The 25,308-nt window shown below is 40.2% G+C and overlaps 1 protein-coding gene across 1 annotated transcript in view; it reads left to right on the forward strand.

The window, feature by feature from the left end:
* The window catches only part of LOC126188824 (radial spoke head protein 6 homolog A), a 254,633-nt gene that overhangs the window by 111,569 nt on the left and 117,756 nt on the right, over positions 1 to 25,308 (forward strand). The gene's annotated exons all lie outside the window — the stretch shown is intronic.

Consider the following 25,308-nt stretch of genomic DNA (forward strand, 5'->3'; position numbering starts at 1 on the left):
AAACACAGCAATTATTTGTGGCCCATGGAACTTGTTTGTGAGTTTTCTGAAGAAATTGTGGTGAGGACCATTGTTTTACTCAGTGAGTCTATTCCTGTGATAAACTCCTGCTAGGGCCCGTATGCGAACCACACCGGTGTCTGATGTGTGCAGCAATCGGAGTAGTGTGGCTGTTAGCTGTATCAGCAGTATCAACAAGCAGCCAGATATTACTCAGAAAAATTTTTCTGGAGCACCCAAGCTGCTAGATTGCCATATGCAAATAGCAGCCTTGGCTGTAGTGGGGAGGAAGTTAGTCTGCACATAAGCCATGTTTACATTTAGTGATTTGGCTGTTTCCTCTTCGTTTACACTTCTCACATCAAATGAAAACAAAACTGATTTCTGTGGTTGGGAGCTATGAACTGAATTAAAATACATTCACATAATTATGGAAGGCTAACAAATGTTATTAGTTTCAGTTTACTGATTTTATTTTATTCCCACATTTTTGGCAGTCAATCATCTTACAGAACAATGAAGTTATTTTTGTCAGTTGGCTAAATAAATGTGGCTATTATTAATCTTTTCCACAGAGGCAGTCAGTTAATTAGAAATGAAGTGTTTCATTCTGCACTATTGGCTTTTTTAACTGTTCATTGAATTTCAAGTGCACATTTTCATTTTCTGGCACATATGGCATCTGAGATAACACAGTACTAGTACTCCAAGAAAATTTGCATCCTGAAAACTGTACTGAAATCTTAATATCAGGTTGGGGCTTACTTCGTTATGAATCTGGACACATGAATGTGCACTTTAAGCTGAACTATGCGTTTCAGTATGATGTACAAAATTCCAATGCTCTTGGAGTATCCTATTTCATTTAAGACATCATGTAAGGTCTCTTAATATTATACAGTTTGTGATCAGATGTATCCAGACACCCTCAAAAATATACGATTTTCATGTTAGGTGCATTGTGCTGCCACCTACTGCCAGGTACTCCATATCAGTGACCTCAATAGCCATCAGACATCATGAGAAAGGAGAATGGGGTGCTCCGCAGAACTCATGGACTTAGAATGTGGTCAGTTAATTGGGTGTCACTTATATCATACATCTGTACACAAGATTTCCACACTCCTAAACATTCCTAGGTCCACTGTTTCCGATGTGATAGCGAAGTGGAAACATGAAGGGACACATACAGCACAAAAGTGTATAGGCTAACCTTGTCTGTTGACTGACAGAGACTGCCGATAGGTGAAGAGGGTCATAATGTGTAATAGGTAGATATCTAGCCAGACCATCATATAGGAATTCCAAACTGCATCAGGATCCACTGCAAGTACTATGACAGTTAGACAGGAGGTGAGAAAACTTGGATTTCATAGTCAAGCGACTGCTCATAAGCCACACGTCATGCTGATAAATGCCAAACAATGCTTTGCTTGGTGTAAGGAGTGTAAACATTGGACAACTGAACAGCAGAAAACAATTGTGCGGAGTGATGAATCACAGTACACAATGTGGCGATCCGATGGCAGAGTGTGGGTATGCCCGGTGCACGTCATCTGCCAGCATGTGTAGTGTCAAGAGTAAAATTCGGAGGTGGTGGTGTTATGGCGTGGTCATGTTTTTCATGGAGGGGTCTTGCACCCCATGTTGTTTTGTGTGGCACTATCACAGCACAGTCCTACAGTGATGTTTTAAGCACCTTCTTGCTTTCCACTGTTGAAGAGCAATTTGGGGAAGGCGATTGCATCTTTCAACACGATCAAGCACCTGTTCATAATGCACAGCCTGTAGCAGAGTGGTTACATGACAGTAACATCCCTGTAATGGACTGGCCTGCATGGAGTCCTGACCTGAACCTTTAGAGCACCTTTGGTATGTTTTGGAACGCCGACTTCATGCGAGGCCTAATTGACTGACATTGATACCTCTCCTTAATGTAGCACTATGTTAAGAATGGGCTGCCATTACCCAAGAAACCTACCAGCACCTGATTGAATGTGTGCCTGTGAGAGTGGAAGCTGTTATCAAGGCTAAGGGTAGGCCAACACCATAGTCAGTTCCAGCATTACCGATGGGGGGCTCCACGAACTTGTAACTCATTTTCAGCCAGGCGTCCGGATACTTTTGATCACATAGTGTCTATGTATGAACATATTGGCTTCCTACGTCATCATAGCTGCCGATGCACAGTAGCGCCTGTTTTCTGGTGCACTCTGGCAACTGCTGAAATGAAGCTTTTTCTATCAGGTCATGGGAAAATATTGTGAATGTTGCTTTAAAAAGCATAAGTTTCAAAGTAAATTTCCTTTCACACAAGATGAATTATGTTATGTGTGCGAATGTGCAATGAATTTCTTAAATCAAAGAGCATTTGACTCTCATTTAAAACTTAACACATTGAGAATTAGCCACTTAGAAGAATTTTGAGCCCAGAAGACCAGACATTAATGTCATTATTTAAAATTTTACTGGCACATTTGTGTGAAGTATCTTAATGTGTAACACACGCAAAAAAAGACCAATATTATATGTGAAAGCTTAATTTTTCTCATAGCTACACTATGAACATTAATTTAAATCATTAATTGTTTCTATTTGTACGTTCACATTACTTAACAGAGATGTTGCTGTTGGCTGATTACGTCACGTGTCCTGTGCTCTGAATATCAGTGGTTAGCGATATTACGTGACATAAGCTATGACTGGCTTACAAATGTGCATTTCAATCTCTATTTCAATGGTTTAGAAACTAACATGCCTTTTCAAATCTATACTTTCGTAATATGAATACAAAAATATGCAGCATATTGTAATATGAAAATACTCAGCATAAAAGTTGCTGCGCATCACAGATATTTCCAAAACTTTTTTTTGTCAAGTTCTTTCATTCTCTGAAGTTCCATACTGGTGTACAAAACCTTGATCATTTGAAGGATTTATATTTTTTACAGCTCCATGGGAAAGTATAATGTCACTTATCATGGAAAAAGTGTATGTTTCACCTTGGAAGAAGTGTATTTTCACATGGGAAAAAGTGCGTTTTTGACTGAGAAATCAGGGAAAAATCTAGGATTTTTTTTCCTTGTCTGTGTATACACCTTGAAGAAGGAGGCACAGGGCAGAGAGTGGGGGGTTAGGGGATGGAGCAGCTGGGAGGTTCAGCTGTCTCTTGGCTGCAATTTGATGGTGGCCGTTTGCGCTGACAGACAGCTTGTTGGTTGTCATGTCCAAGTAGAAAGCAACAGTTATTGCAGCTTAGTCTACTTTATAGATCACATGAATATTTTCACATTAGTGTCTTTGATGGGATACAAGGTACCTTTGACAGGAGTGGTTCAGGTGATAATGGGAGGGCATATGGGACTGATTGTGCATCTATGTCCGTTGCAGAAACATGGGCCATGAGACAAGGGATTGAGAGCAGGGTTGGATTAGAAATGGACAAGAATATCACATAGATTCTGTGAGAGGCAGAATATCACTGTGGGAGGAATGGGGAGGACAGTGGTTAGTCTATTACTCATTTCAGGGCATGACAAGAGGTAGTCAAAAACCTGGTGGGAAATGTGATTCAGTTGCTCTAATACAGGGTGGTACTGAGACATGAGAGGAGTTCTCCATTGTGGCCGAACATTACATATGTGGGAGTTGATAGGTGACTGAGAGACAAAGGCATGAGAGATCAGTTTCTGGAAAAGATTAGGAGGACAATTATGATACGTGAAGGCCTCAGTGAGCCTGTCAGCATATTTGGAGATGGACTGCTTGTAACTAAACACATGACAACCATTGGTGGCTAGGCTGTACAGAAGGAATTTCATGGTATGGAATGGGTCACAGCTGTCAAAAGTGGAGGTATTGTTGGTGGTTGGTAGATTTGATATGGATGGAGATACTGATGTAGCCATCCTTGTGGAGGTCGATACCATGGATGGTAGCTTGTTGGATTGAGGAGGATCATGTGGAGCAAATGGGGGAGAAGGTGCTGAAATTTTCGAGGAATGTGGATAGGGTGTCCTCACCCTCGATTCAGATCATGGGTATGTCATCAGTGAATCTGAACCAGATGAGGGGTTTGGGATTCTGGATGGTTAGGAAGGATTCCTGTATATTGTCCATGAATAGTTTGGCATAGTATAGTGTCATCTGGATGCCCATTACTGTTCCTTTAATTTGTTTGTAGGCAATACCTTCAAACGCGAAGTAATTGTGGGTGAGTGCATAGCTCAGAATGGTGATAAAGAAGAAGATTGCTGGCCTGGAGTCAGTCCGACATAGGGAAAGATAGTGTTCAATAGCAGCAAGGCCGTGTGCATTGGAGATGTCAATGAAGAGGAAGGTGGCATCAAAGGGACAAGCAGGGTGCTAGATGGTGAAGGAACAGGAACTGTGGAGAGTTGGAGCAGAAAATGGTGGATGTCTTTTATATAAGAGGGTATACTACAGGTAATATGCTGCAGGTGTTGATCCACTCCCTGCACTCATACATTCCTCCTGAAGTCCATAAACCCAACCCCCCAGGATGCCCCATTGTGGCCAGTTGCTGTGCCCTCACTGAGAGAATCTCTTTTTTTGTGGATCTACATCTTCAACCTATTACTTGTAACATGTGCTCCTATATAAAACACATATGGGATATATATGAGGTACATTAGTTGAGTGTGCCACTCTGTGCCACTGGTGTTCTCAGCACTGATGCTTGATGGTACACACTGTTTGTCCAATGTATGTCTTGCTACATTACCATGGAACCTGAAATACCCAGCCTTCTGCAAACCAAGGTTATTGAAGACACTCCCCAATAAAGCCCGTGTTTTATTGGATGTGCAAAAGACCGCTCTTACATAGTGCTTTATCAGTATGTGCCTGAATTTTCCTCATAGTGCTCCAGTGCACAATATAAAGGCTGTGGTTGCTTCATCCTCCATGATTTCTTCCTTCTTCAAAGGTTGCACTGTAGTGGCGGGGTGAAGGGTGCACTTAATCAGCCATTTTGAGTATCCATTTTTTTGTAACACAGTTCTGAGGTGTTCCAGTTCCTGGGGCAGACTCTCTGCATCTGAGATGGTATGTGCCCATTTCAGTACCCCATTCTTCTGCAAAGGGTAGTGACAGGTGTCTACATGTAAATACAGGTCAGTGTGTGTTTTCTTCCAATACGAAAATGGTTCAAATGTCTCTGAGCACTATTGGACTTAACTTCTGAGGTCATCAGCCCCTTCAAATACACATCGTGCCATCAGGTCTTCTCTTGCCATGACATCCAGAAATGGCTTTCTTCTTCTGTTGTCTCCATAGTGAACCTGATGTTGGGATGTATGGAGTTCAGATGTACAAGGAAGTCGAGGTGTTTGTCCCTTCCATGGAACCAGATGACAAAAGTATCATCCACATAATGGAAAAAACTAGTGAGTTTCCATTTGGATGAAGCCAGGGCTTCTTCCTTGAAGTGCTCCATATGCAAATTCACAACCACTGGCAAGTGTGGGATGCCCCATTCAACTTCCTCTGTTTGCTCAAAGTGTCCTCTATTAAACAGAAAATATGTGGAGATTAGGATGTATCCAAATGATCGGTGGTCTTCACGTCAGATTTCTGATTAACAAGTTCTAGTAATTCATGTAGAGGCTCCGTGGTGAATAACTAAATGGTTTCAAGACTAACCATGATATCTGAGTCCTTCAGCCTGAAGTTGGTGATGTATTTCACAAAATCCAAAGAATTGCCTGTGTGATGTGGACATTTATCTGCATACTGTTAGGTATGTTGCCACCAAATACATAGGAGCTCTGATGTTGCTGTCAGTGGGGTATTATGGTATCCCATATGTGTGGATTTTGGGGAGTCTGTAAAGTCTTGGTAGTACAGGTCCTTGTGCTGCTAATTTCTTCATGACCTGCGTTGAGATCTCCGATTCCTTGAGAAGTGCCTTGGTCTTGGACTTCCAAATATTGGGATAGTGTCTTTAGAGAAGCCATCAAAATTAGCACCTGAGCTAATCTTTTCAATCAGGACTGCCTCAGCAAGACTAGGGAACCAGCACCAGGTCTAATTATAAGATCCTCAGCAAGGGCAATGGTCTGGTGATGAGGGCAGACAAAGGAGCTACATTGATGCTGCCACAGATGCTGATGAAAGTGTCTCTATGACTGCTGATATATGCCCTCAGGCATGAACCACAGTGGGAACAGCTTGCAGTGGGAGGGAATATAAGTCAGCCATGCACCCTCACAAGCTCAGTTCATTGGCACAGCTGACAATAGCAACATGCTTCATAGCTGAAATATTGTGTGTGTTGGACACTGTGGACTAGCAGTACACCTGTGGATTGTTCAGTCATGTATGATAAATAACTCCACAGATGATCAAGATATTGAAAGAATGTATGACCACATAAAAGAACTTTTTAAGTTGGTTAAGAGAGATAATAATCTAATTGTGATAGTATAATATAATTTGGTAATAATAAAAAGAAGAACTTTTGAAATAATAGGAGATCATGGACTGTTGGAAAGGAAACAAAGGCCTCTGGTAGAGGACGCAGAGAGTGGCCATGCGGTTAGAGGCGCCATGTCACAAATCGGGTGGCCATTCCCGCCGGAGGTTCGAGTCCTCCCTCGGGCATGGGTGTGTGTGTTGTCTTTAGTGTAAGTTAGTTTAATTAGTGTGTAAGTCTAGGGACCAATGACCAGAGCAGTTTGGTCCCACAGGAATTCACACACATTTGAACATTTGATTTTTCTCTGGTAGAATTTTGGACAGAGCACAACTTAATCATTGCAAGCATTTGGTTTAAAAATGAAGAAAAAACCTTCTGAATATGGTTGATGCCATGAGACACTGAAAGATTTTAGATATGTTGAATGATGGTAACACAGAATTTATAAATCAGATGTTAAATTGCAAAACACTTCTGGGGGCAGATGGGAAGAGTAGTTATGCCCCATCAGTTAAATCTTTAGAAATTCCAAAAATGTAGTAAATTCTTGAGATGGAATTAGAATAAATTGAAAGACCCAGGGATTGTTGAAAATTTCAAAGTGAGCATTAGGCAACAATTGACTGAGACAGTGGAAAAGAATACAACAGAAGACAAATGGGCATGCTTGAGGGATGAATTAGTGAAGGCAGCAGAGGATCAAATATGCAAAAAGACAAGCCCCAGTAAAATTCCTTTGGTAACATGTGAGATATTGAATTTAATTGATGGAAAGAGAAAATGTAAAAATGCAGAAAATGCAGCAGGCAAAAGAGAATACAGACATTTAAAAAATGAGGCTGACTGAAAGTGCAAAATGGTAGTGTAGCAATGGTTAGATGACAAATTCAAAGCTGTAGAAAAACGCTTGACTGTAAGAAAATTTTTGGAGAAAAGAGAAGAAGCTATATGAATATCAAGAGCTCAGGTGGTTAAGTTAATACTAAGCAAAGAAGAGAAGGCTGAAAAGTGAAAGGAATATGTAGAAAGAGAAGTAGCTTTTTTCAAAATAGCTGTTTTCTTCTAACTTACATATGTAAAAATTCTAGAAGTAACTATCATAGATTACCAGTTTGTGTAGATTTGTGCTAGTCCTAAATTGCTAGTCCTAAGTTACTATACTTCACAGAAGTAGCTAGCAGTGGCTGCTTCTGCGTGTCAGTGTGTACTCAAAGCATGAATGAATGCTTTATAACAATGAGAAACCTGATGATAACATTATGCAAAGTGAAGAGAGAGTAGATGAAAATGATAAAATGAGTTGTGATACTATGAACTGAACCTGACAGAGCACTCAACGTCCAACAAGGCACCTGCAATAGCCGAGATTCCAAAAGAATTATTGGACATCTACATTTATACAATGCTAACTTGAAACTTTGTAATGAAGCATCCTTCTGATAGTTTGTGTGAATATCTTTAAGTGTATGCTAGTACAGATTCTTCAGCAACTATGTGATGCTCTCCCATGACTCAGACAAACGTATGGACATATGTGTTTCTGTTTTCCGTTTACATTCAGTATCCCCTGTTAGTCCTATTTGATGTAGGTCCCACACACTGGAGCAATATTCTAGAGTAGGCCACACAAGTGTTTTGTATTCAGTCTCCTTTGTAGTGGGATTGCATTTCCCTGATATTCTACTAATGAACTCCCATCTGTCACCTGTTTTATCTGTGACTGTGAGATTACATGATCATTCCATTTCATATTCCTGCAACTTGTTACACCTAGGTATTGTATCAACTGACCAATTCCACCTGTGACTCATTGATATTGTAGTCATTGGATACTACTTTTTTGCTTTGTTTACCATTCTTTTCACCTCTTGGAAATCATATTAACATCTAGGAGAATATTTGTGTGCCTTCTTTCTTACAGTACTTCATTATAGATAATTGAATCAGAGGTTACTATTACTATTACTAAGCTTATTAATGTACAGCATACACACTTTCCTGGGGAATACCTAAAGTTACTTGTCTTCTGAATCAATGATAACGTGCTGTGTCCTGCCCACCAAGAAATCTTCAGCCCAGTCACAAATCTTGCTCAGTACAGCATATGATCATACTTTCAATAGTAAGCATAGTTGTGGCAGAGAGTCAATTATCTTTTAGAAATGAAGAAATACTGCACCTGTCTGACTGCCTTGATCCATGGCTTTCAGAATGTCATTTGAGAAAAGAGTGAATCGGATTTCATATGACCAGTATGTTCTGAGTATATGCTGGTTGGCATAGAGGAAGTCCTTCTGTTCAAGATACTTCATTAATTTGGATTTGGAATATGTTGTAAGATACTACAGCAAATTGATGTCAAGAATATTGGTTGTAATCTTGTGGATCCCTTCTTATAAATGAGTATGATCTGGGCTCTCTTCTAACCACTGAACATTGTATTAATTTTTTTTCTTTTTCTTTTTTTTCAATAGAGGTTAATGGTTAATAGAGGCACTAACTCAGCCAAACATTCAATATATAATCTAATAGGAAGACTATTAGGACCTGGTGCTTTGCTTGATTTTAATGAGTATTGCGATCTTTGGGAACACCAACCGTTACAAAACTATTCCACCTAGTATCCTTGGTTACAACATTCACAAAATACTCCAAAACTAGAAAGTGCTGACAGGCATGAGCATTATTAGACCATCAGTTTAATAAATCATGGTCAAAAAATATTGTTGTTGTTGTTGTGGCCTTCAGTCCTGAGACTGGTTTGTTGCAGCTCTCCATGCTACTCTATCCTGTGCAAGTTTCTTCATCTTCCAGTACCTACTGCAGCCTACATCCTTCTGAATCTGTTTAGTGTATTCATCTCTTGGTCTCCCTCTACGATTTTTACCCACCACGCTGCCCTCCAGTACTAAATTGGTGATCCCTTGATGCCTGAGAACATGTCCTACCAACCGATCCCTTCTTTAGTCAAGTTGTGCCACAAACTTGTCTTCTCCCCAATCCTATTCAGTACCTCCTCATTAGTTATGTGTTCTACTCATCTAATCTTCAGCATTCTTCTGTAGCACCACATTTCGAAAGCTTCTATTCTATTCTTGTCCAGACTATTTATCGTCCATGTACATTTCCATACAAGGCCACACTCCATACAAAAACTTTCAGAAACGACTTCCTGACACTTAAATCTATGCTCGATGTTAACAAATTTCTCTTCTTCAAAAACGCTTTCCTTGCCACTGCCAGTCTATATTTTATATCCTCTTTACTTTGACCGTCATCAGTTATTTTGCTCCCCAAATAGCAAAACTCCTTTACTACTTTAAGTGTCTCATTTCCTAATCTAATTCCCTCAGCATCACCTGATTTAATTTGACTACATTCCATTATCCTCGTTTTGCTTTTGTTGATGTTCATCTTATATCCTCCTTTCAAGACACTGTCCATTCCGTTCAACTGCTCTTCCAAGTCCTTTGCTGTCTCCGATAGAATTACAATGTCATCGGCGAACCTCAAAGTTTTTATTTCTTCTCCACAGATTTTAATACCTACTCAAAATTTTTCTTTTTTTCCTTCACTGGTTGCTCAATTTACAGATTGAACAACATCGGGGAGAGGCTACAACCCTGTCTCACTCCCTTCCCAACCACTGCTTCCCTTTCATGTCCCTAGACCCATATAACTGCCATCTGCTTTCTGTACAAATTGCAAATAGCCTTTCGCTCTCTGTATTTTATCCCTGCCACCTTCAGAATTTGAAAGAGAGTATTCCAGTCAACATTGTCAAAAGCTTTCTCTAAGTCTACAAATGCTAGAAACGTAGGTTTGCCTTTTCTTAATCTAGCTTCTAAAATAAGTCGTAGAGTCAGTATTGCCTCAAGTGTTCCCATATTTCTATGAAATCCAAACTGATCTTCCCTGAGGTCAGCTTCTACCAGTTTTTCCATTCGTCTGTAAAGAATTCGCATTAGTATTTTGCAGCCGTGACTTATTAAACTGATAGTTCGGTAATTTTCACATCTGTCAACGCCTGCTGTCTTTGGGATTGGAATTATTAAATTCTTCTTGAAGTCTGAGGGTATTTCACCTGTCTCATGCATCTTGCTCACCAGATGATAGAGTTTTGTCAGAACTGGCTCTCCCAAGGCTGTCAGTAGTTCTAATGGAATGCTGTCTACTCCCGGGGCCTTGTTTCGACTTAGGTCTTTCAGTGCTCTATCAAACTCTTCATGCAGTATCATATCTCCCATTACATCTTCATCTACATCCTCTTCCATTTCTATAACATTGCCCTCAAGTAAATCGCCCTTGTATAGACCCTCTATATACTCCCTCCACCTTTCTGCTTTCCCTTCTTTGCTTAGAACTGGGTTTCCATCTGAGCTCTTGATATTCATACAAGTGTTTCTCTTTTCTCCAAACGTCTCTTTAATTTTCCTATAGGTAGTATCTATTTTACCCCTAGTGAGATAAACTTCTACATCCTTACATTTGTCCTCTATCCGTCCCTGCTTAGCCATTTTGCACTTGCTGTTGATCTCATTTTTGGGACGTTTGTATTCCATTTTGCCTGCTTCATTTACTGCATTTTTATATTTTCTCCTTTCATCAATTAAATTCAATATTTCTTCTGTCATCCAAGGATTTTTACTAGCCCTCGTCTTTTTACCCACTTGATCCTCTTCTGCCTTCACTACTTCATCCCTCAAAGCTACCCATTCTTCTTCTACTGTATTTCTTTCCCCCATTCTTGTTCATTGCTCCCTTATGCTCTCCCTGAAACTCTGTACAACCTCTGGTTTAGTCAGTTTATCCAGGCCCCATCTCCTTAAATTCCCATCTTTTTGCAGTTTCTTCAGTTTTAATATACAGTTCATAACCAGTAGATTGTGGTCAGAGTCCACATCTGCCCCTGGAAATGTCTTACAATTTAAAACGTGGTTCCTAAATTTCTGTCTTACCATTATATAATCTATCTGAAACCTTAGAGTATCTCCAGGGTTCTTCCATGTATACAACCTTCTTTCATGATTCTTAAACCAAGTGTTAGCCATGATTAAGTTATGCTCTGTGCAAAATTCTACCAGACGGCTTCCTCTTCTTAGCCCCAATCCATATTCACCTACTATGTTTCCTTCTCTCCCTTTCCCTACTCTTGAATTCCAGTCACCCATGACTATTAAATTTTCGTTTCCCTTCACTACCTGTATAATTTCTTTTATCTCATCATACATTTCATCAATTTCTTCGTCATCTGCAGAGCTAGTTGGCATATGAACTTGTACTACCGTAGTAGACGTGGGCTTCGTGTCTATCTTGGCCACAATAATGCGTTCACTATGCTGTTTGTAGTAGCTTACCCGTACTCCTATTTTTTATTCGTTATTAAACCTACTCCTGCATTACCCCTATTTGATTTTGTATTTATAACCCTGTATTCACCTGACTAAAAGTCTTGTTCCTCCTGCCACCGAACTTTACTAATTCCCACTATATCTAACTTTAACCTATCCATTTCCCTTTTTAAATTTTCTAACCTACCTGCCCGATTAAGGGATCTGACATTCCACGCTCCAATCCGTAAAACGCCAGTTTTCTTTCTCCTGATAACGCCTTTCTCCTGAGTAGTCCCCGCCCGGAGATCCGAGTGGGGGACTATTTTACCTCCGGAATATTTTACCCAAGAGGACCCATCATCATTTATCCATAAAATAGAGCTGCATGCCCTCAGGAAAAATTACGGCCGTAATTTCCCCTTGCTTTCAGCCATTTGCACTACCAGCACAGCAAGGCCGTTTTAGTTAATGTTACAAGGCCAGATCAGTCAATCATCCAGACTGTTGCTCCTGCAACTACTGAAAAGGCTGCTGCCCCTCTTCAGGAACAATACATTTGTCTGGCCTCTCAACAGATACCCCTCCGTTGTGGTTGCACCTACGGTACAGCTATCTGTATCGCTGAGGCATGCAAGCCTCCCCACCAATGGCAAGGTCTATGGTTCATGGGGGGCAAAAAATATTAGCATGCATAATTCACAGAAGAATAGAAAAACTTGTAGAGGCCGAGCTTGAGGAAGTTTGGGTTGTGGAAACATGTAGAAACACACAAGGCAAAACTTTCCCTAAGATGTATGCTAGAAGATAGACTGAATAAAAGGCAAACCTCTGTTTATAACATTTGTAAACATTTGTTTATAACATTTGCTCAATTTTAATGACAACTTTTGACTGTTGACAGTAGTGCACTCTCTGAAATTTTGAAGATAGTAGGAATAAAATATGGTGAACAAAAGGTTTCCTGGAACTTGTGCAGAAGCCAGATTGCAGCTATTTAAGAATTGAAGGACATGAATGGGAAGCACAGATACTGTGAGTGAGACACAATATTAACCTATCTGTATATTGAGCAAGCAACAAAGAAAACAGGAGAAATTTGGAAAGGGGGTTTAAGTTGAGGGAGAAGAGATACAAAGTTGAAGGTTTTCCAGTAATATTGCATTTCCATTGGAGACTGAAAAAGACTTGGAAAATCAAAAAATGGAATGGGTAGTATCTTGAAAAGAGGTTATAAGATGATCATCGACAAAAGTACAAGTCAAGGTTGATTGCCTCAGGAAGGGAAAAGGAATAGATGATTAAGGACTAAAATGGAAGGGCAGGTGGCTCAGACCCTAGTACGAGAAGACTCGTAGTGAGGTCGAGGACAGACAGAAGTCTTTATCTTCCTTCGTGCTCACTGTAGGTGGGTGCCACTCATCCTTTAGCCCTTCCATTTTATTCTCCCACAAGTGATTACTCTCTCCTCTCCAAGAAAGGAACAATTAGTTCCAAACACTTACAAATTCTTCACTGTCAACCGACATCTATTGCGGGACAAAAGCCTCCTTTGTTCATCGTCATGCATTACGCTCTTCATTTATAGGCTTGCACATTGTTCCTTTACATTTTGTAGTGCCATCTGTCTCCCTTCCTTTAGGTCACTTTCTCAGTTTTTCCTTCTTTTTGGAATCCAGGAAAAAACTTTTTCATGCATCTGCCATCTATTTGCCTGGCTACAAGTCCAGACTACATTGTCTTCATTTCAATTATTGCCATAATTATGCCTTCCATGCAAGTCTTTTCGTTGACTCGGTGGCTTGTTTTCTTATTTCTACTTCTACTTGCCAGTATACATCACTGAATCTTGCTGTGCAACCCTCAGTTTTTTTATGAGCATGACATTGGACTTCCATGTCTCATTTTCATAACTCTGTCAATAAACGCTGATTGTAAACTTCGTGTTTCAGACCCATTGGAAGCTGCATTCTGAGGAATCTCTTCAGATGCCAAAGAGCACCTAAGTCATTTTGACTTGTACGTTAAGTTTTATTGCTGACAATACAGTCACTGTTGGTAGCCCTAAATGCAGAATCTCAGCCACTGGTTCTGTGGCTGCAGTGTTAATTTCTACAATTTTATTTATGTATTCATTCTACAGCTATTTTAGTTTCATTGTAATTTATATCCAGGTTGAATTTTAAACCTGCACTTTAAGTTCTTCCATTAATTGTTAAATTTTGTCTGTATTAGAGACAAACGGCAAGAAATATTCAGAATACTTTAGGTTGTTCAATGTGTTTCATTACCATAAATTCCATCATTCATTCTCTTTTTCCAATTTAAGGATCCAAAAATTTCCTCTAGTAGTGTTGCAAATGTTCTTCATGGTATAAAATCTTTCTGTGGGACCCTTCTTTCCAGGCTGCACACTCACTATCCTGATGATGTCCCATGAAATCTGTAGCAATCGTATATTGTTTTAGTATATCATAGTTTCGATTGATGTCTTGTTTCTCTAAGGCTATTGGTTACAATTAGTTGAGACTGAGTCAATAGTTTTCCTATTTATTCTGCATTCTCTAATTTTGTTTGAAACTCACAAATGATCTATTATTTTATACATATCGAAATGAAAAATATACCTAAAAACAAAGATGATGTGACTTACCAAATGAAAGTTCTGGCAGGTCGACAGACACACAAACGAACACAAACATACACACAAAATTCAAGCTTTCGCAACAAACTGTTGCCTCATCAGGAAAGAGGGAAGGAGAGGGAAAGACGAAAGGATGTGGGTTTTAAGGGAAAGGTTAAGGAGTCATTCCAGTCCCGGGAGCGGAAAGACTTACCTTATGGGGAAAAAAGGACGGGTATACACTCGCACACACACACATATCCATCCACACCTGTCGACCTGCCAGCACTTTCATTTGGTAAGTCACATCATCTTTGTTTTTAGGTATATTTTTCCTTCATGGAATGTTTCCTTCTATTATAACCATATCGAAATGAAAATTACTACATGACAGAGTAGCTGGGCAGTAATGGCAGTACATAAGTTCAGAAGGTTACATTCTGAATACTAGCCCCCCCCCCCCCTCCTCCCCCCTACCCTCACACACACACACACACACACACACACACACACACACACACACTGTGCCTTCTGTTACTTAGTGCGTATTGTATTTGATGACTGATGACCTATATTCTTACACATACTGTGTACTAACATTGTTATTTTCAGTTTTATTGATTATTTTTGAATGGTATGACCTGTACATTAATATTAGTTTTAATTACATGTTTCATACAAAAAATCTGGAAATTTTTGTAGTATTTACTTGGTGACATGAAAGTGAAGTAATTGCAAGTAGAAATTGAAAACCACCTGTACCATTGTCCAAATACTAAATATGTATGTTACTTTGTAGGCTTCCCAGTGTAATAAGTCTTGAAAATCACTTTGTGTTTGCTACTGGGTCCTAAAATCAGCATTATTTAGTACTTAGTGATCCATCTGTCTACTGTCTTCAGGAGAATGCTGCTGCTACTGAGTTTCACTGAAAACTGGTGCCAAGCTGCAAACATCATCCTATATAGGCCTCTGCACCATACACGGTGCATGCACTACCCATCACAGTTGCTGCCCTCCAAACCTGGGCTGGTGATGCTTCCTTTAACAGAATACCAGTACAGCAATATATCAGACTTGAAGACAACTTTCAAATAATTTGGCTAGCCACATTGAAGAATGTCGTGTTTTCATGTGGGATAGTACAAGGTTCCACATCCAGCTAAGGGGAAAACCATTGTCTCTATTAATCAAGATTGTCAGCCTACCTAATTTCAGTTACCTCTTATAAACACTGTTTCAAAAACTGGAAGTGTGGTAACTGTCACAGTTTTGGAAAATTTCATCCTGTGTCTCTCATTTACCCTAAGTTCTGGTACTGCTGATTTTTTCAGCTCTCGTAATCTCGTATGTCGGCAATGTTTGATGCACCTGTCCTGAACTGTGTGAACAGTTGGTATAAGCGTTCCCACATTGACACAGAATTTTACATATGTCAAGCTTCCTAAGCCCCAAATCATCTTTCACAGAGCTCAGTAATGCCCTAATCTTGGAAGGGGAATGGAAGACACTCTTGATGTTAAAACCCCTTAAAGTTTCTCCAGTCTTAAATGATATGTGGACCAACATCTCTTCTGCAGAGAGAGCAGCTACTCGTACCCTTAGGAATGATGATGAAGTAGTAGTTTTACCACCTGACAAGGGGAATGCCAAGGTTGCATTGTCACAGGATGATTACATCTTAAAAGGGATTTTACAGAAGACTATTTAGTGACCCCACAGAAAGGTTTAAGTAAAAGGCACTTTCACTTTTGAAAAAGAACTTGTTGCTCCTCATTCTGGTGCTACCATTGCACCTAGATTGTATGGCCTGCCAAGTTACATAAGGACTCAATGTCCTATTTTTAGTAATTTGGCTACACTCACTTATAACTCAGTGAAGTTCTTAACATGTGTTCTCAGCCTATATGTTGGCAAGTATGAACACCTTATCTACAATTCGGTGGGTTTTATCCTATGGTTGAAATCTTTGAGGCTGAGTTCATCGGATTTACTAGTGAGTCTTAATGTGGTATCCATATTTACATAAGTTACTGTTGAAGAATCTCTGAGTTTGATTAGTAAAAATCTGGATAAAAATTGGTGAAGCTTTGTCATGGTATGCTGACATACAAATATTTTTCATTTACTGGCAATTTTTTTGAACAGCATGTCAAAGTGGCTATGGGTAGTCCTTTAAAGCTCGCAGTCATCTTTTTATTTATGAAGTGCTTTGAGATTATGACACCGAGGACTTCAGCTTTACAACCAATGTGCTTCTGGAAATGTGCTCCTTTTTGGCCTCATGGACATGATACCCTTAACTGATTTTTGGACCACTTCAGCTGTCTTCATTCCAGCTTTAAATTTACCATGAAGGTTGAATGTGATGCAAGGTGTCCATTTATGGATGTCATGGTTTACAAAAACTGATTACCGAGATGCCACTCTGGGACATAGTATTCACCAAAAGCCAACACTCACCAATCAGTACCTCCAGGCTAAGTATTGCCATCCACCATACCAATGCAGTGGCGTCCTTAGGACTCTGGTACACAAAGCATACACCATTTCTGACATAGATAATTTAACCCAAGAACTTGCACATTAGTTCTCTGCTGGTCACCCCCCCCCCTTTTTTTTTTTTTTTTTGGGGGGGGGGGGGGGGGGGGGGGGGAATGGATACTCTGAGAAACAGATTTGAGATTTGTTAGGCTATGGATTCTGTACCATCCCTGGAAGTGCATGAAGTGGAGCATAGATCTGTGGCTTTTATTCCTTATGCTGGGGACATATCATTGGAAGGGGCATTTCATCCAATTCCAAGATTGGAGCACTGCTCAGTTGTTTGAAAGATGATGTGGGGTCTAGAAATCCTAGCATATATAAAATTCCATGTCAATGTGGGAAAGCTTACATTGGCCATTTGATCTGCATACTTTAGGACAGGTGCATGAAACATTACTGCCATGTGAGGCTACAATGGTCAGAAAAACTGATGGTCGCCGAACATTGCTGAAACAAGTAAACAGGATGAAATTTGGCAAAATTATGATAGTTGCAAACACTTCTGGTTTTTGGAATAGCATTTAAAAGAGACAATTAAAATTAGATTGGCAGACATTTTGATTAACAGAAGCTCCGGTTTTCCTCTTAGCAGGACATGGAAGCCTGTACTGACCCACATCAAAACAGCATGTTCTTTGGTGGAGCCAGACTGAGTGTTTGACTATAGTCTTTGAGTGTGATATATCATTATTGCCGGTGTTCTGGATGGTGCCACCAGTCCCGTCTTGGAGAGCAGCAACTGTGATGGGCTGTGCATGTGCCATGTATGGTTCAGAGGGCCTGTACAGGATGACATTTGCAGCTTGGTATCAGTTTTCAGTGGGACTCAGTAGAAGCAGCATTTTCCTGAAGGTAGCAGACAGTTGGATCATTGAAATATTGACTCATGTTGATTTTGGGATCTGACAGCAAACCCAAAGGGACTTTTAACATGAAATATATATGTTTCAGTAGCAACTGTTTCTTTTAATATGGATCAATTCTCATACTCTTTGGAAGTTCTTTCTTCTATGAAATTTTGCATGTTTGAAACACTATAGGCATGAAAGTATAAGAATATGCACATGTTAATACAACTGATCAAGATACACAAAGAAATACTTTCATTTGAAATCTGTGGTTGACAGAAAATAACTACTGGGTGATCAATAAATCAGTGTAAACTTGAAAACAATAAATCACGGAATAATGTAGATAGAGAGGTTCAAATTGACTCACATGCTTGGAATGACATGGGGTTTTATTAGAACCAAAAAAATACAAAAGTTCAAAAAATGTCTGACAGATGGCGCTTCATCTGATCAGAATAGCAATAATTAGCATAACAAAGTAAGACAAAGCAAAGATGATGTTCTTTACAGGAAATGCTCAATATGTCCACCATCATTCCTCAACAGTAGCTGTAGTCGAGGAATAATGTTGTGAACAGCACTGTAAAGCATTTCCATAGTTATGGTGAGGCATTGGCGTCAGATATTGTCTTTCAGCATTCCTAGAGATGTCGGTCAATCATGATACACTTGCGATTACAGGTAGCCCCAAAGCTATTAATCGCACAGACTGAGGTCTGGGGAACTGGGAGGCCAAGCATGACGAAAGTGGCGGCTGAGGACACGATCATCACCAAATGACGCGCACAAGAGATCTTTCATGCGTCTAGCAATATGGGATGGAGCGCCATCCTGCATAAACTTTGTACGTTCCAGCAGGTTTTTATCGGCCAGGCTGGGGATGATGCGATTCTGTAACATATCGGTGTACCTCTCACCCATCACGGTAGCAGTTGCAAAACCAGAATCACGCATTTCCTCAAAGAAAAAAGGCCCGATAATGGTAGATGTGGTAAATCCACCCCATACCGTGACTTTCTCGTCGTGCAATGGAGTTTCCATGACAGTTCTAGGATTTTCGGTAGCCCAAATTCTGCAGTTGTGGGCATTGACAGACCCTCGGAGCGTGAAATGAGCTTCGTCGGTCCACAACACATTACTCAACCAATCATCATCTTCCGCCATCTTTTGAAATGCCCACACTGCAAATGCTATCCGCTTCACTAAATCACCAGGTAACATTTCCTGATGCCGATGGATTTTGTTCGGATAGCATCAAAGGGTACGCCTAAGTGCCAACCAAACAGTAGTGTATGGAATGCCGGTGCGACGTGCGACTGCACGAGCGCTGACTTCCCTGTGCATAGACGAACCTGCTACAGTTTCCATTTCTTCCTGAACTGTCTCAGCAGCATTACGCCTTGTGCTCGGTTAGCCACTACAGGGTCTATTGTCTAAACAAACCGTGGCTTCGAACTTCAAAATCATTCTCGCCATGGCTGCATTTGTCAACGGACCTTTACCCATTCGAATCCCCTTCCTATGGCGATAGGATCGTAACGCTGAACTAGCACATTCCCCATTCTGATAATACAGCTTCACTAAAAGCGCCTTTTCAGTTAACGTCAACATGCTGCGACTGCTGGCGCATCTGATTCTCTATCTCATTACAGCTCCTTTTATACACGGTTGTCATGCACAGTCACTGACATTTTGCTGTCCAGCGCCATCTGTAGGACATTTTGTGAACTCTCTCTTTTGTGTGTGTGTGTGTGTGTGTGTGTGTGTGTGTGTGTGGGTGGGTGGGTGGGTGGGTGGGTGTGTTCTAATAAAACCCCATGTCATTCCAAGCATGTGTGTCAATTTTTACCTCACTATCTACATTATTCCATGGTTTATTAAGTTTTCAAATTTATACTGACTTTTTGATCACCCAGTACAATGCAGGGCATGACTGAAAGTTCTTCCTGTGATTATAATTGCTGCACCTTACATTGAATTTGAAAAATGTGGATTGCCAGTTGCTATTTTACAATCAAATAAATCCATTCATTTGCTAAATTTTCAGATTTTTTTCTTTTTGCACCATGGAAATGAAATGAGCATTTGGCATCATTGGCCGGGAGGCCCCTTGTGGGGCATGTCTGTCCGCCTTGGTGCAGGTCTTATTACATTCGACGCCACATTGGGCAACCTGCACGCCATATGGGGATGAAAGACAACACAACACCCAGACCCTGAGCGGAGAAAATATCCAACCCAGCCTTGAATCGAACCCGGGCCCGTAGCATGGCAATTTGTCATGCTGACCACTCAGCTATTGGGGCGGACTTTGTGCCATGAGTTAGTACTTTTCATTCGTTTCCTCATCATTCCTTTCCTTTTCTAGTTCCTTTCATTTTTTTATAATATCTTTAACTTCATTCCTTGTTCCCTCACATCTTACTACTATACCCTTCACCTTGTCATCTTCGACCAGATTGTTTAGGAGCAGTTATATGGCAATATCCCAGAAAATTGGCCCAAAGATTGAGCCTTGTGGGCATCCTTTTGTTATTTTCTTGATAACCTTTTGTGTTCCTGCATGCGATTGCACCACCCTATCTTTGCATTAGCTGAGTAAGTATCCTATAAGACTGTTTATGTCTGCAGCTCTCGTAGCTTTGTGAACACGACAGGCCACCAGAGATTATTGAAGGTGCCTGCTATATCTATTACTAGTGCTACTGCATATTTTTCTTGTATATGCTGTGTTGTTTCCAGTACATGATTAAGTGCATTGTCTGTTGAGCTTTTTAGCCTAAAGCCATACTGACATGAACTAATGCCGAAGAGCATTGTGTGTGACTATAGTCAATTACGCAGGAGCCTCTCATGCACCTTAGCCACCGTGTTCAACAGGCAAACAAGTCTCCTAGTCTTTGGGTCTGTTGGGTCCAGAGTCTGTGTTTTTTTGACGATTACTGTGTTTGCTGTTTTCCTCATGGCAGGAACCCTGCCTTGCAGCAGTGCTCCATTCAGTAACTCTGTTAGAAAGGGGGTTACCTGTTCAACACTAATTTTTAGTGTTTTTGGGTGTATACAATCTGAAACATGATTCTTTAATTGTTTTATTGCTAATACTATCTCTTTGTTGGGCAATGGGACATTAATGGAGCCATTTATGTAGGTGTCATCCATTTATCTTCATTAAGTCTGTGTGATGTTGCTGGTCATTTGCCTTTTTGTCATCATGGAGAAACTTATTCAGCAGGCATTCTGCTGAACATCTTGAGCCCTTTGTAGTAGTGCTATCTGTGCAACTAAGAGTTGACAGTACAGTAGGCATCTTTACCTTATCTGTTAGAAGTTTATATGTTTCCCTGCATGTATTGTTTTGTGGCCGAATTTTGGAAGAGTTGTTCCAGTGATTTCACCTTTACCAAAGTTGACGCTGCGCTGTGTGGTAATGGTTGGCTAACTATTGTAGTAGTACAGCATAATGGCAAAAAAGTTAAAACAGTTCCAGGACTTCAGACATTTAATAGTAGGGATTAATTGCCTATCGTACTTTTCAGATTGCAGAGGTATATGGGTAATCCTACTTTACATCTACAGTGCCATTAGTATTAAGGACAAGCAATCATTGTGAAATTAAGGAACAGGTCTTGTATTACTTGTTTTTACATTTTTGTTTTGCATCACACTGTAGTTCCAATCTTACCTCCCTGTCTTGTGCAGTTTTTGCTGGTTGGTAATGTTTCCTTGTCTAGTGGCTTCCCTTAGTTTTGTTAACTCAGTGGACCAGGAGAGTTTCTATTTTGGTGCATTGTCAGTCATTGGGATAGCTAATTGTTGTGCTTTTTGAAGCAGGTCCTTCAGAATGTGAGCTTTATGGTCTATGCTTCCATTGACTGTATGAAAGGGAAGTTCTTCAACCATGTTCCTTAATTTTTGCATGTAAGCCTTGTTTAGAAGAGGTCATCATTTTGCTGATGTTAAGTTTGTGTGCTCATGTTTGTGTATGTGTTTTTGTGGATGAGTATGACATTGTGGCCACTATGTGTGGCATTTTCTAGTACTTCCCATTTGGAGACGTATGTTACGGACATCGCATTTGCTGGTTAGATGTCAGTATTGCTGGATCCTCCTGCATTGTTGAGTATGTAGGTGCTTATCCTGCTTTGTTTAGAACAAAGAGGCTACGTACATGTATTGTGTCAACTACAATTTGTCCCCTGTTGTTTGTTCTGTCTGCATGCCATATAGGCGAACATGCGTTGATGTCACTAAGAGTGAGTAATCTTTTGTCCCTAGAAAATCATGCTGTATCTCTTATTTGGTCAGTACAAGGCTTTATGTCATATGAATAGTGAGTTACATGTACATGATAATCCAAAATTCTTCTTCATGTGTAATTTCAGCTGTGGTTACATGTTCAGTACAAAGTTTTGTGATTTTTGTGACTGTGTAATTTATGTTCACTATTACAATTGCAGCCTTGGCATTTTGGGTCCTGGTAATTGTTACAAAATGTTTGGGAAGGCCTGGAAGTCTCCCGCCATGCATGCAGGGTGGTCCATTGATAGTGAATGGGCCAAATTTCTCACAAAATAAGCATCAAACAAAAATAACTACAGAGAATGAAACTCGTCTAGGTTGAAGGGGGAAACAAGATGGCGCTAGGGTTGCCCCGCTAGATGGCGCTGCCATAGGTCAAATGGATATCAACTGTTTTTTTTTTTTTTAATAGGAACCCCCATTTTTTATTACATATTCGTGTAGTACGTAAAGAAATATGAATGTTTTAGTTGAACCACTTGTTTCGCTTTGTGATAGATGGCGCTGTAATAGTCACAAATGTATAAGTATGTGGTGTCACATAACATTCTGCCAGTGCAGATGGTATTTGCTTTGTGATACACTACCTGTGTTAAAATTGACTGTTTACAAATTGCAGAGAGGGTCAATATCGTGTTGATGTATGTCTATTGTGATCAAAATGCCCATTGGGCGTGTGCTATGTTTGCTGCTCAGTATCCTGGATGACATCATCCAAGTGCCCGAACCGTTCACTGGATAGTTACGTTATTTGTGGAAACAGGAAGTGTTCAGCCACATGTGAAATGTCAACCATGACCTGCAACAAAAGATGATGCCCAAGTAGGTGTTTCAGCTGCTATTGCGGCTAATCCGCACATCAGTAGCAGACAAATGGCGCGAGAATCGGGAATCTCAAAAAGGTCGGGGTTAAGAATGCTTCATCGATTCCACCTGTACCATATTTCTATGCACCAGGAATTGCATGGCGATGACTTTGAATGTCATGTACAGTTCTGCCACTGCGCACAAGAGAAATTATGGGACGATAACAGATTTTTTGCACGCCTTCTATTTAGCAACAAAGCGTCATTCACCAACAGCAGCAATGTAAACTGGCGTAATATGCACTATTGGGCTACGGAAAATCCACAATGGCTGCGACAAGTGGAACATCAGTGACCTTGGCGGGTTAATGTGTGGTGCGGCATTATGGGAGGAAGGATAATTGGCTCCCATTTTATCAATGGCAATCTAAATGGTGCAATGTATGCTGATTTCCTACGTAACGTTCTACCGATGTTACTACAAGACGTTTCACTGCATGGCAGAATGGCGATGTACTTCCAACATGATGGATGTCCGGCACAAAGCTCGTGTGCAGTTGAAGCGGTATTGAATAATAGCATATTTCATGACAGTTGGATTGGTTGTTGAAGCACCATACCATGGCCTGCACATTCACCGGATCTGACTTCCCTGTATTTCTTTCTGTGGGGAAAGTTGAAGGATATTTGCTATCGTGATCCACCGACAATGCCTGACATCATGCGACAGTGCATTGTCATTGCATGTGCGAACATTACGGAAGGCGAACTACTTGCTGTTGAGAGGAATGTCGTTACATGTATTGCCAAATGCCTTGAGGTTGATGGACATCATTTTGAGCATTTATTGCATTATGTGGTATTTACAGGTAATCATGCTGTAACAGCATACGTTCTAAGAAATGATAAGTTCACAAAGGTACATGTATCACATTGGAACAACATAAATAAAATGTTCAAACATAACTATGTTCTGTATTTTAATTAAAAAGACATATCTGCTACCAACTGTTCATCTAAAATTGTGAGCCATATGTTTGTGACTATTACAGCGCCATCTATCACAAAGCAAAGAAAGTGGTCCAACGAAAACATTCATATTTCAATACGTACTACACAATTATGTAATAAAAATGGGGGTTCCTGTTTAAAAAAAAACGCAGTTGATATCCGTTTGACCTATGGCAGCACCATCTAGCAGGCCAACCATACTGCCCTCGTGTTTCCCCCTTCAAGCTAGATGAGTTTCGTTCATTGTAGTTTTTTCGTTTGATGCTTATTTTGTGAGATATTTGGCCTGGTCACGATCAATGGACCACCCTGTATATGGCTCTTGGAGACAGAGTATATCTGCCTATACCTCACACAGACTCTGCACTATCACTGAATACCATTTACTTTTGGATTAATGGGTTTAAACATGGTCACGCAAATGGTGAAGATGAAGCTCACTGTTGCTGTCCAATTCAGGTGACCACAAAGGAAACCATTGGCAGAATCCATGATACGGTAATGCAAGACCACCAAATAAAAATTTTTGAGATTACTGAGAATGTAGGCATCTCAACTGAATGAGTGCATAAATCCTGCATGGAGAATTGTCTAGGAAGAATCAGTGTGTAAGTGGGATGCCCCGATTGCTCACAGTTGACCAATACAACATTTCAGCATAGTGTTTGGCTGTGTTTAGTTGGAATCTACAAGACTTTTTGCACCAATGTTGATGGAAGCTTAATCCACCATTACACACAAGAGTCATAACTGCAGCCAAAACAGTGGGCAAAGGCTGGTAAAAGTGCACCTAAGAAGGCAAAGACCATATTGTCAGCTGATAAGGCAATGGCCACTATCTTTTGTGATTTGCAAACAATAATCCTCATGAATTAATTGAAATATACAGACCCAGAATTGGATCTTATTATGCTTCATTTTTGGATAGTTTGAAACCTTTATTGTCTGAAAAAAGACCAATTTTGGCATGCAAAAAAGTACTCTTTCATCAGGATAATGCACCATGTTGGGTTGCTGGGAAGGAATTTTCATCAGGATAATCCACCATCCCAAACATCAGCTATGACAGTGGTGAAAGTGCACGAATGGGGTTTTGAACTGGTTTCTCATCCACCCTGTTCACCATTTATCACCAAATTACTTCTTCCTGTTCCCTAACTTGAAATTTTTAATTGCTGGGAAGGAATTTTCATCAAATGAGGAATTGATAGTTGCAGACAACGAATATTTTCCAAGGTTTAACGGAACCTGTTTTTCTGATGGGATGAGGAAAGCTGGAGTATCACTGGACCAAGCGCAAATCCCTCAAAGGAGACTATGTCGAGAAGTAAGGTAAGTTTATGAAACACACATATTTTTCTTGCCTTTTTACCAAATTTGTCAAACCATTCTCATAGTTCTA

Source organism: Schistocerca cancellata, chromosome 5 (assembly GCF_023864275.1).
Source record: "Schistocerca cancellata isolate TAMUIC-IGC-003103 chromosome 5, iqSchCanc2.1, whole genome shotgun sequence".
In the NCBI taxonomy this organism is placed as follows: domain Eukaryota; kingdom Metazoa; phylum Arthropoda; class Insecta; order Orthoptera; family Acrididae; genus Schistocerca; species Schistocerca cancellata.